Source organism: Mesoplodon densirostris, chromosome 18 (assembly GCF_025265405.1).
Source record: "Mesoplodon densirostris isolate mMesDen1 chromosome 18, mMesDen1 primary haplotype, whole genome shotgun sequence".
Taxonomy (NCBI): Eukaryota; Metazoa; Chordata; class Mammalia; order Artiodactyla; family Ziphiidae; genus Mesoplodon; species Mesoplodon densirostris.
Window position 1 is genome coordinate 5,232,439 of NC_082678.1, and position 11,775 is coordinate 5,244,213.

Sequence of the window (11,775 nt, forward strand, 5' to 3'; positions counted from 1 at the left end):
TTGACTCACTGGATATGTGTAGAAACGCAAACTAATAAGAGAAAAGTGAAATGTACAATTCCTTGGTCACTGTTATCTGCAAAGCCAAAATGAAATGAAAAGAGAGTTCTGGGTCAGACCTTGATGATAAACCAAGCTCAGATTTCAGTTGGTTTGTGCTTCAGATACTAGGCTCAAAGATTCCCCCAAAGGGAAAAATTATGTGGGAACAGTAGAGAGTACCTCTAAGACTTCTGGTCACCAAGAAGGTGGTTCATATGGCGGGAAAGCAAAACCAAGAAACTACTGAAACCAGGGGGGAAGGGTGTGAAGCAGTTGCCTTATTTTTTGAATCAGTATCATCAGCTTCCTGAAGAACCTTTACTAAAATGGATTGTGAGAGTGACTAACTTAGGGGCATTGTCTTTAGTTTGGGATGCTGCAGAGTGGAAGAGCATGTCTGGGTTGATCTAGGACCCACAGCTCACTACGGAGCAATGGCAGATGATTATACATGATCCACAAACACAGCACGTTTTTCCTGAGGGAATGGCCAGCCTGGTTGACTGGATAAAAGCCACTGTAAGGTCTGTTTACCCTGAGAAAGAGGACTGTCCAACTCCCTCTATAAGTGCCAAGTAGAACAACCCAGATGAAGCAGCTGATATGTTTCATATGTAAGCCATATGGGACTGACTTTATGATAACCAAGATAGTCACTCACTAAATATGCCTATTACCCAGGTCTTGGTAAATGCTGTGGATTAAGGGGGTGTCCTAAGCATGTACACGTTGTATGGTAAAGTTGGTGCAGCCACAGGAGGAAATGGGAACAAGGTCTGGAAGGAAGAAGTTTATTATACTCACAGGGTCCATAGAGGGGGTCACCACACAGGTGGTATAAGAAGTTTATTATACCACACAGGGCCACAGGGGGAAGCACCAGTGTCAGTCAGGATGCAGAAAAGAGGAAGGAAAATCCTAGGCTAGAGCCTTCACTGGAGTTTCTGAGAAAAGGCAAGGCAGGCAGGATAAACAGTTTAGGACTGCCTGGTTTGAATAATTCCAGCAGGCTTTGGGACACAGGAGTGGTCTCTAGTTGTCTGCTACTTGGCCTTGGATTGATTTCAGACAGGGGAAATATTAGTTCAGTTCATGAGATTTAGATAAGGAGATGGTTGGGGGGTATGGACTCTGGATTGGTTGGTTTATATAGGAAAAGCATGCTCCTGGCCAAGTCCTTTGCTGTCTCTAAGAACTGGCTATCCCTGGGAAGGACAGTCTTTCCCTGGGTCTGTAAGGTCCCCAAACATCAAAGCATCAAATATACAGAAAATAAGAAAATATAGTTAATAAAATTGGCCCTGTGATGAATAGATGCCAAACAGACAAATACAGAATCTAAGTAAACACAGAACAGGGGACCTCTTTTGCATGGGCGTCCCATTTAATATTACTGCTTCAAAATCAAGCAACAGTCTGAATCTTATTGAATCTGCCATCTCAGCTTCCTCTCTTGGGTCTTTCAGATGCTAATAAAAACATTAGGTTAATTAACAAGAAAATGAGGAGAGGCAAAAGGGAGAGTCAAGGGACTTGTCCCATCGAGGTGGAAAATTGTAAATGGTTATCAAGAAGTAAGATGAATAAAGGAAACATTGATAGGGCTAAAATAAAGAAGAAAAAGAAAGGGGAGAGTTAAGGGACTCATTTCAGCAGGATGAAAATCTTTAGATAGTTATCAAGAAATGGGATAAATAAAATGGACATTGATAGAGTTGAAACAATGGTCTTAATACAGCACTATAGAAAGTTCGGTGGACCAAAAGGACCTCCTGCCAGTTCCTCTACTTTAAAGAGCCCCAAATAAGTCCACTCTATTCACTCCAGTGTAAAAACTAGAAGGCAAAGATTGCAATGAGAAATCTGACCTGAAATCACCTAGGGCAACGGGCAGGTTAATCTTTGTCCTAACAAAAGAGCCAGGGTCCCCTGGTTCAACCTCTCAATAGGGACCCAAATTCTTTTGCATATGAAGAGATAAAATAGTCAGAGGGGTAGAGAAGAAAAGTTTCTGGAACTCTCTGACATGGGTACCTCATGCACTGTGTTATCAGAACATGTTAGTGAAGCCCTAAAGGGGGCTCCGATTAGATTGAGAGAATATAGAAATGTAAGGGTTGATAGGATTAAGGTGGTAGTTTGGATGAAAACTGGGATGTTTTAAGCAAGCTTTACATGGAGAAATTGTGTCTCCTTTACCTGAATGTTTTATGAGAATGGATATTATGTCCAACTGGGGAACATCTCTCTTACCTAATATTGTAAAACCAAAACCTGTTGATGAAGTCCTGTGGAGGTTACAGTTAGGAATATAAGGGTTGCAATAAAAAAAAAAAAAAGGGCCAAAGACCTAAATAAACATTTCTCCAAAAAAGACATACAGATGGCCAACAGGCACATGAAAAGATGCTCAACACAGATAATTATTAGAGAAATACAAATCAAAATTACAGTGAGGTACCACCTCACACTGGTCAGAATGGCCATCATAAAAAGTCTACAAATAACAAATTCTGGAGAGGGTGTGGAGAAAACGGAACCCTCCAACACTGTTGGTGGGAATGTAAATTGGTGCAATCACTATGTTAAACAGTATGGAGGTTCCTCAAAAAACTAAAAATAGAGTTCCCATATGATCCAGCAATCCCACCCCTGGGCATATATCCAGACAAAACTATAATTCGAAGAGATACATGCACCCCAATGTTCATAGCAGCACTATTTACAATAGTCAAGACATGGAAGCAACCTAAATGTCCATCAACAGATGAATGGACAAAGAAGATGTGGTATATATACACAAAGAAATACTACTCAGCCATAAAATAGAATGAAATAATGCCATTTGCAGCAACATGGATGGGCCTACAGATTGTCATACTAAGTGAAGTAAGTCAGACAGAGAAAGACAAATACATATGATATCACTTATATGTGGAAGCTAAAAATGACACAAATGAACTTATTTACAAAATGGAAACAGATTCACAGATATAGAAAGCAAACTTACGGTTACCAAAGGGGAAAGGGAGTGGGGGAGGGATAAATTAGGAATTTGGGGTTAGCAGATACAAGCTACTATATATAAAATAGATAAACAACAAAGTTCTACTGTATGGCACAGGGAACTACATTCAATATCCGTTTTGTAATAAATCAAAATGGAAAAGAACATTAAAAAGAATATATATATGTATAACTGAATCAATTTGCTGTACACCAGAAACTAATAGAACATTGTAAATCAACTATACTTCAATTTTTTAAAAAAGGAATATAAGTGTTGGTTGATTAAGGTGAAAGTTTGGAGGAAAACTGGTATATGCGAAGTGGTTGTACCTCTTTTACCTGAATGTATTATGGGTATGGATATTATGACTGACTGGGGAACTACTTTGTAAAACAGGAGGCATGTAAATCTATCCTTCAAGTCCAAGTCCACACAGTGTAGAAGAGAAGCTGTAGTGCTGGTGCGGACAAATTCTGTGTGATAGCTCTATGTAGAACATAGGTTGGGGCTTACGGCAAAAGCCTGGGAGTGCTTCCCAGTGACAACTATGGGGAGGATGGAATAGAGAATTTCTATTTGAGGGGCAATTAGTAGGCTGATATCAGACATTAATTGAAATTGCCCCTACGAGTGCAGGACAAAAAATAATCTTAATATCTGAAACACCCATGATGTCTTAGGAGATGTCAGAAAAATGCTCTAATGGGGAGGGCAACGCCCAGAAGAGTTCCATAATAAAATGCAAATGGTTTATACAGGATTGTGCTACAAGGGGAATGTAAGCAGGAGATACTCACAAGCAGGGAGCCTCTTTTCTCCTAGGACTGACTTTTGAACTGTGTAAGGAGCTGCCGGATTCTATTGTGACTTGGACAGTGCCCTATAAACAGCTCTTGACTGACCAACAAAATGCTGCTTGGTTATGGATGGCAGTTCCAAGGTAAATGGCCAATATCCTGTTTGGAAGACTACCACTCTGATTGAAGAAGTTAAAAACAAATCAGTTTGGTGGGATGAATTACATGCTGTTTACCTAACAGGGATGGAAGAATTGAACAACAATGAAAGCCTCTATGTTTTGTTTTTTACCTGACTCATGAATGATGGCCAATGGTCTGGCCATACCGATAAGCAGAGGGCTATGGAAGTCTGGTCTATTAAAGGGATGTCCATATGGACATAGCCCTGTGGAAATCACTATGGGAATTGGACAGGTACATTAAAGTAGGACAGGTTGATGCCTAACAGAAGAAACCCCTTCCAGGATTGGATGATGACCAATCATCCATGGATATTATGGGGTATTAGCTTGAGGTGGCCACTTGGGTCCATGAAATAAGTGGACATTTGGGGACCAAAGCAGTGCAGAGGGCTGAATCTGCACATATTCCTTTTGTACCCTCTGAGGCTCAAAATGCCAACAAGAATTGTTCAGTATGACAACAAGAAAAACAGAGGCTGCAGGTGGCTATGGGGGAGATTCCTCAGGGGGAAGACCCCACACACAGCTGGCAAGTGGATTACACTGAACCAATGTCAGTAGCCCCAGTGGGGCTACAAATGGGTTTTGATAGAATAGGCGTTGACTCTGGACTGGGCTTTGCTTACCTGGTGGTAGATGCAAATGGTCCAAGTACTATAAAAGAACCAGAACAGAAGATATTGCACCCATTTGGACCACCAAATCACATTTATTCAGAGCAAGGGACACACTTTACAGCTTATAATATCAAATAATGAGTAGGCAGAGAGATATTCTCCTCAGAATAATAGTTTCATAGAGAATTGGAACAGGCAGTTGAAACATTGGTTGTTTAAAACAGGGGGAGATGTAGGCATGAAAGGTTGGTTTATATGTCTTCAAGAGTGTGTGTTCAGGGACTTCCCTGGTGGCGCAGCGGTTAATGAATCCGCATGCCAATGCAGGGGACACAGGTTCAAGCCCTGGTCTGGGAAGATCCCACATGCCATGGAGCAACTAAGCCTGTGAGCCACAACTACTGAGTCTGCACGCCTAGAGCCGATGCTCCCCAACAGGAGAAGCCACCTCAATGAGAAGCCCACGCACAGCAATGCAACTAGAGAGAGCCCGTGCACAGCAACGGAGACCCAACACAGCCAAAAATAAATAAATAAATAAATTTTAAAAAAAGAAAAAGAGTGTGTGTTCACACTCAACATAAGGGGAGCTAAGGCAGTGTTGTCCCCACTAGATAGATTCCTCTGTTATTCTGGTGCATCTGGGGAAGAGACGGTGGGGAGAGGCTGCTAGTATGACTATGCAATTTTTTCCATGGGAGGAAGATGATGGTGTGATTATATGATTCTTTCCAAGGAGAGAGGACACTGGTACGATAACTATACATTTTTTTTCTTCTCCACATACCTCAACTTTCTCTTTCCTATTTGATGCCCTGTAGTCACAGGACCAGGGATGCAACTACAAGTGCCAGAAACAGGGATGATTCCTAAGCAAGAAACTGTAACTATAGTTTTTTTTTTTTTTTTTTTTTTTTTTTTTTTTTTTTTGTGGTATGCGGGCCTCTCACTGTTGTGGCCTCTCCCGTTGCGGAGCACAGGCTCCGGACGCGCAGGCTCAGCGGCCATGGCTCACGGGCCCAGCCGCTCCGCGGCATATGGGATCCTCCCAGACCGGGGCACGAACCCGTATCCCCTGCATCGGCAGGCGGACTCTCAACCACTTGCGCCACCAGGGAGGCCCAAGAAACTGTAACTATAGTTTTAAACCTTTATGTCAGAATTCCGAAAGGCCTGAAAAGGCAGGTTATGTCTTCATTCCATTTAGCAAGATCAAGGTTAAAACTGAAAGTAGCCACTGCCTGGTGGTAAAAATAGCCCACTAGTTCCGTACCTAAGTAACTCTACCTTATATGAATAGAAGTGAACTGAAAGGGAGACACTTACTAGACTAGTATTGTTGCCTGAAATCTAGAACATCACAGTAGCTGAATCTAAAGTTCCTTCCAAACGTGGAAAAGTTTAAGTATAAATAAATGGAGAGAAGGAGAAATAGTAGTTGAGGGCAAAGGAATGAATCAATGGGCTATGCAATGAAGGAAATCCAATATTATATTACAATCTCAATAGAGACTCAGAGCAAGGGAATAATACTGTGTTTTAGCTTAGTTATACCAGATGCTTGAAAAGATGCTGCCATGTATTGCTGAGACCACTCCTGCATTTGGAACCTGACAAGATCAAATGGAAGCCTGCAAATCTGAGCGGTCTCACCCTAGAAGACATTTTCATATGCTATGATGATGGACTGGACTAATGACTGAGTGTGACTCTAGTAATGTGCCAGTATGTTTTGACTTCTATGATGCATTTGCTATAAGAGATTCATGGTCAAAGATTACCTTTGGTCTTTGTCCCAGGTTTCTGGTATGAAGTTCCTAAAACCCTTGAAATTTCCTGAGTGATAAGAGTGTCTTCTGCTATTCATAACAAGCCCCTTTCAATCACACCTGAGTTTATGCTACTGAGGTGACTTAGGTGCAGGCCCTAGATAGCCTCAGGATGGGTTGGTCACCAGAAAGACCAAGTGATTAGAGGGTTGGAACTTTCACCCACCAACCTCCAGGAAAGGGACTGGAGATCGAGCTCTATAAAAACTCTTGAACTGTAAGATTCAGAGAGCGTCTGGTGAAGACATCAAGCTGCTTAGAAGGTGGTGTGCCCAGAGAGGACATGGAAGCTCTGTACCCTCCCACCCCATAGCTTGCCCAATGCACCTCTTCCATTTGTCTGTTCCTGAGTTGTGTCCTTTATGATAAACCAGTAATAGTATGTAAGGTGCTTTCCTAAGTTCTGTGAGTCATTCTAGCAAATTATCGAACCTGAGGGCCGGGGTGGTTGTGGGAAATCCCGAATTTGGAGTCAAGTTGGACAGAAGTGCAGGAAACCTGGGGACCTGGTACTTTCAAGTGGTGTCTGAAGTGAGGGCAGTCTTCTGGGACTGAGCCTTTAACCTGTGGGTTCTGCACTAATTCTAGAAGTTAGCATAAGAATTGAACTGAATTGAATTGCTGGATGCCCAGTTGGTGTCCGGAGAATTGGAGAATTGGTGGAAAATATCCCAGACAAACTTTCTATCATGAACATGTATTACTTTTATAATGGAAAAGAGTAAAATAAACATATTATTTTAAAAATGAAATACAAAAAGACAACCCACAGAATGGGAGAAAATATTTGCAAATGAAGTGATCTACAAGAGATTAATCTCCAAAATATACAAACAGCTCATGCAGCTCAATACCAAAAAGACAAACAACCCAATCAAAACATGGGCAGAAGGGCTTCCCTGGTGGCACAGCGGTTAAGAATCCGCCTGCCAGTGCAGGGGACACAGGTTTGAGCCCTGGTCCGGGAAGGTCCCACATGCTGCGGAGCAACTAAGCCCGTGCGCCACAACTACTGAGCCTGCGCTCTGGAGCCCGTGCTCCACAACAAGAGAAGCCGACGCAATGAAGAGTAGCCCCTGCTCACCGCAACTAGAGAGAGCCCGCCTGCAGCAACAAAGACCCAGCGCAGCCAAAAATAAATAAAAAGAAAAAATTTTTAAAAATGGGCAGAAGATCGAAATAGACATTTCTCCAAAGAAGACAAAAAGATGGTCAAAAAGCACATGAAAAGATGCTCAACATCACTAATTATTAGAGAAACGCAAATCAAAATTATGATGAGGTACCACCTCACACCGGTCAGAATGGCCATCGTGAAAAAGTCTACAAACAATAAATGCTGGAGAGGGTGTGGAGAAAAGGGAACCCTCCTACACTATTGGTGGGAGTGTTAATTGGTACAGTCACTATGGAGAACAGTATGGTGGTTCCTTAAAAAACTAAAGATAGAGCTATCATATGATCCAGCAACCCCACTCCTGGGCATATATCCAGAGAAAATCATAATTCGAAAAGATACGTGCACCTCAATGTTCATTGCAGCATTATTTACAATAGCCAGGACATGGAAACGACCTAAATGTCCATCAACAGATGAATGGATAAAGAAGATGTGGCACATATATACAATGGAATATTACTCACCCATAAAAGAACAAAATTGAGTTATTTGTAATGAGGTGGATGGACCTAGAGTCTGTCATACAGAGTGAAGTAAGTCAGAAAGAGAAAAATACCATATGCTGACGAATGTATGTGGAATCTAAAAAAAAGGTACTGATGAACCTAGTGGTAGCGCAGGAATGGAGACACAGACATAGAGAACGGACTTGAGGACACAGTGGGGGAAGGGGAAGCTGGGACAAAGTGGGAGAGTGGCATTGACGTGTATGCACTACCAAATGTAAAATGGATGGCTGGTGGGAAGGTGCTGCACAGCACAGGGTGATCAGCTCGGTGCTTTGTGATGACCTAGAGGGGTGGGATAGGGAGGGTGGGAGGGAGGCTCAAGAGGGAGGGGATATGGGGATATATGTGTACAAATAGCTGATTCACTTTGTTGTGCAGCGTAAACTAACACAGCATTGTAGAGTAATTATACTCCAATAAAGATGAAAAAAAAAAGATGTGGTACATATATACAATGGAATATTAGCCATAAAAAAGAACTATACTCCAATAAAAATTAATTTTTAAAAATTTACAAAAAGAAGTTAGTATAACTTGAACACTGAATAAGCACCTTAAATTCTCAAAATTTGCTGACATCCTGTAGCAAATTATTAAATGTAAATATTTGTAAAGTGAACAAAACTGAATTCCTTCCAACTCAACTCACAAATGCAAGTCTTCCTTGGAGATTTCCTGATTTCTTCTCCATGTTGAGCCTGAACGATATCTTTAGTTTCTGGTCTCTACACTACGGCTTACCTCCTATGTCTTCATCTTGATTGGCTGGGCCTTCTGTACCATCCACATTTTCTGTTTCATGAGGTTTGGTTAAATCGTAGTCATGCAAAAGCACCGAACCTTCTAGGAGATAAGAATAATTTTAACTATGCAGTCAACTTTAAAGGATTTTTATAAACATGTATTAAGTAAGACTCCTATTTCAGCTTCACCCAATCCCTTAGTGATGGACAATATTGCTTTCACATACACCCAAGTAAGATATATGTGAAAACTCTTGAGGTTTAGAAAGATGCCCAAGGTTCATGTGCCTTTCCATTAGACATCATTTTCTTGACTATTTCTTTCACCTGAGTTAAAATGCACTTAAGTTCCTTTGGATTGAAATTCTCTCTCCTTTGGTATATCTCAGAATATTCAGTAGGATGTTATTGCTAGTTAAAAACCAAGAAATATTAACATATAGTGATGAGAAATACTGAGTCTGAAACTACTGGCATAACTCAATTTGGGAAAGATGCTTTCCTGAGAGGAAGCCTGTAAGCTTCTGTACCAAATCCTATTTTCCCTTTCTGTTCACATTATAAATGTGATTCTGTGGAAAGCATATTGGCCCCCAAATTCCTGTATTTCATCAAACATTGACTAAATGTTGACAAGGCTGCAGATAAGAATAGGTTATAATTCCTGTCTTCAAGGAGCTTATACTTTAACAGATGTAGATAAAACAAACGCACAACTATAATGCAAGACTCAGGCCTATAATGTAGACTCGGACATGAGATTAAGGGGAAAAAAAAGTGTTATGGGAGTTCCTAAGTAAAAGGCAGTAGACATAATAAAAGCATGGTTAAATAAACAGCAAACTTACTAAAAATCAAGTTTAACAAAAATATAATTTTGTACAATAAATATTGATAATATCAGAAGTAAGGAAGAAGGCATGACGTAGCTGGAATTATTTCATATATAAGCATGGTAGCTTAACAAAAAGATGATAACAAAAGAAATGAACAGAAAAGATACCTGCTTGCTATCAAACTCCTTCCCAATTTTCAATAAAATATTTGCTGAGAATCTATTGCATGCAACAAATAAAGACACTGAATCCTGTGGCACTAAGGAGGGGCTGAAATACGAGAGGTGATTAGAAACTGCAGGGGCTTCCTTTCAGCTGCAGGCGTGACTGAACACATGGAGCAGGACATTTTACTGGCAGGTAGGCGTAACATGGAAACATATTACATAAAATCCATGACTAAGAGGTCCTGAAAATGTGGTCATCATGGACTCAGGTTTTGATTTATAGGTAAAGTTTCTCTTTTCTGCATATTATAACATATACTCTTAGACAGTAAGACTCTAAATAGTTTACTTTTCTCAAGCCTGAAATAATGGACATAAAGTGCACACCCGAACAACTAATATGAGGTACAGGTTCAATTAAAACATAAGGTTAGGGCTTCCCTGGTGGTGCAGTGGTTAAGAATCCACCTGCCAACGCAGGGGACACGGGTTCAAGCCCTGGTCCGGGAAGATCCTACATGCCACAGAGCAATGAAGCCCATGCACCACAACTACTGAGCCCATGTGCCACAACTACCGAGCCCGTGTGCCTAGAGCCCGTGCTCCACAACAAGAGAAGCCTCTGCAATCAGAAGCCCACACACCACAACGAAGAGTAGCCCCTGCTCGCCACAACTAGAGAAAGCCCATGCGCAGCGACAAAGACCCAATGCAGCCAAAAATAAGTAACTAAATAAATTTTAAAAGCCAAAAACCAAAAAACATAAGGTTACAACTCACAGTAATATAACAAGGCACTTAAGTGGTAAATTTTGTAATATAGCAAAAGCTTTGATTCAAACAAAGTGAGTTAATCAATGGAGAAAACACAGAAGTTATTTTTAGGAAATAGATTACTTTAAATGTTTATAGTTTATTCTAGAGCAGGGGTCAGCAAACTGTGGCCTGAGGCCAAATCTAGCCATGGTCTGTTTTTGTATGGATCCAGGAGGTAGGAATGGTTTTTACAGTTTTAAAGGATTGTAAAAAACATAAAGAGGAGTATGCAACAGAGACCTTATATGGCTCACAAAGTCTAAAATATTTACTCTCGGCCCTTTACAAAAAGTTTGCTGACCACTGTTCCTGAGTGAAAAGCACAAGTTGTTCAAATATAAGCTACTATATTGTTCAACAAAAACTGTCTTTATTCAAACCAATCAGTTGAAAAAATGTGAAAGGAAAATAAAAAACCAGTGATTAACGTTAGGTAGATGGTTTGGCTCCGTGATGCCAAAGAACTTATATGATCTAAATGGATATGTTATTTTTGTATCAGGAAGAGACAACCACATTTTCTCCCCAACACATTTCCATAGCATTTTTATTGCAATCAGACTATTCCTCTTCCTTTGGTCTATTTAGTAACGGTATATTTTTAGAGTGGAAAGACCTGATGTTACCTGTGGGCACAGACTGCTCTTGAGTGCTTTTCAGTTCCACATTTGGTTTTATATCTGAAAAGAAAAGGATTACAAATATTAGCTACTTAGAGTAAATGTTTTCAGATTTGAGCACTCTAAATTTAATAAGAATACTACTTTGGAAGACTTAATTGCTGATGTCCTCTTCAGAGCAGGACTATTCTTTCTCTATATCCTCCCTAAAATATGCCTCAAGGAGAATAAAAGGAATCCATGCAGCAATTATACTTTAAAGAGATTAAGAGGAACAAATTAGTACTTTGTATTCACCCACATACTTACCATTTCTGGTGCTTTTCATTTTTTCATAAAGACCTGAGTTCCTACCTGGTATTGTCTCTCTTCAATCTAAAGAGTTTCCTTTAGCATTTCTAGTAGGGCAGTTGTATGAATGACA

At 40.5% G+C, this 11,775-nt stretch overlaps 1 protein-coding gene across 1 annotated transcript in view; it reads right to left on the reverse strand.

The window, feature by feature from the left end:
• The window catches only part of IKZF3 (IKAROS family zinc finger 3), a 62,070-nt gene extending 50,664 nt beyond the window's left edge, over positions 1–11,406 (reverse strand). Inside the window, exons 1-2 of the mRNA XM_060080945.1 lie at positions 11,358–11,406; positions 8,911–9,012 (exon numbers count right to left, since the gene is read on the reverse strand). The gene's annotated coding sequence lies outside the window, so the exon portion shown is untranslated. The remainder of the gene's footprint in view (positions 1–8,910; positions 9,013–11,357) is intronic.
• Between the last annotated feature and the right edge of the window lie 369 nt (positions 11,407–11,775).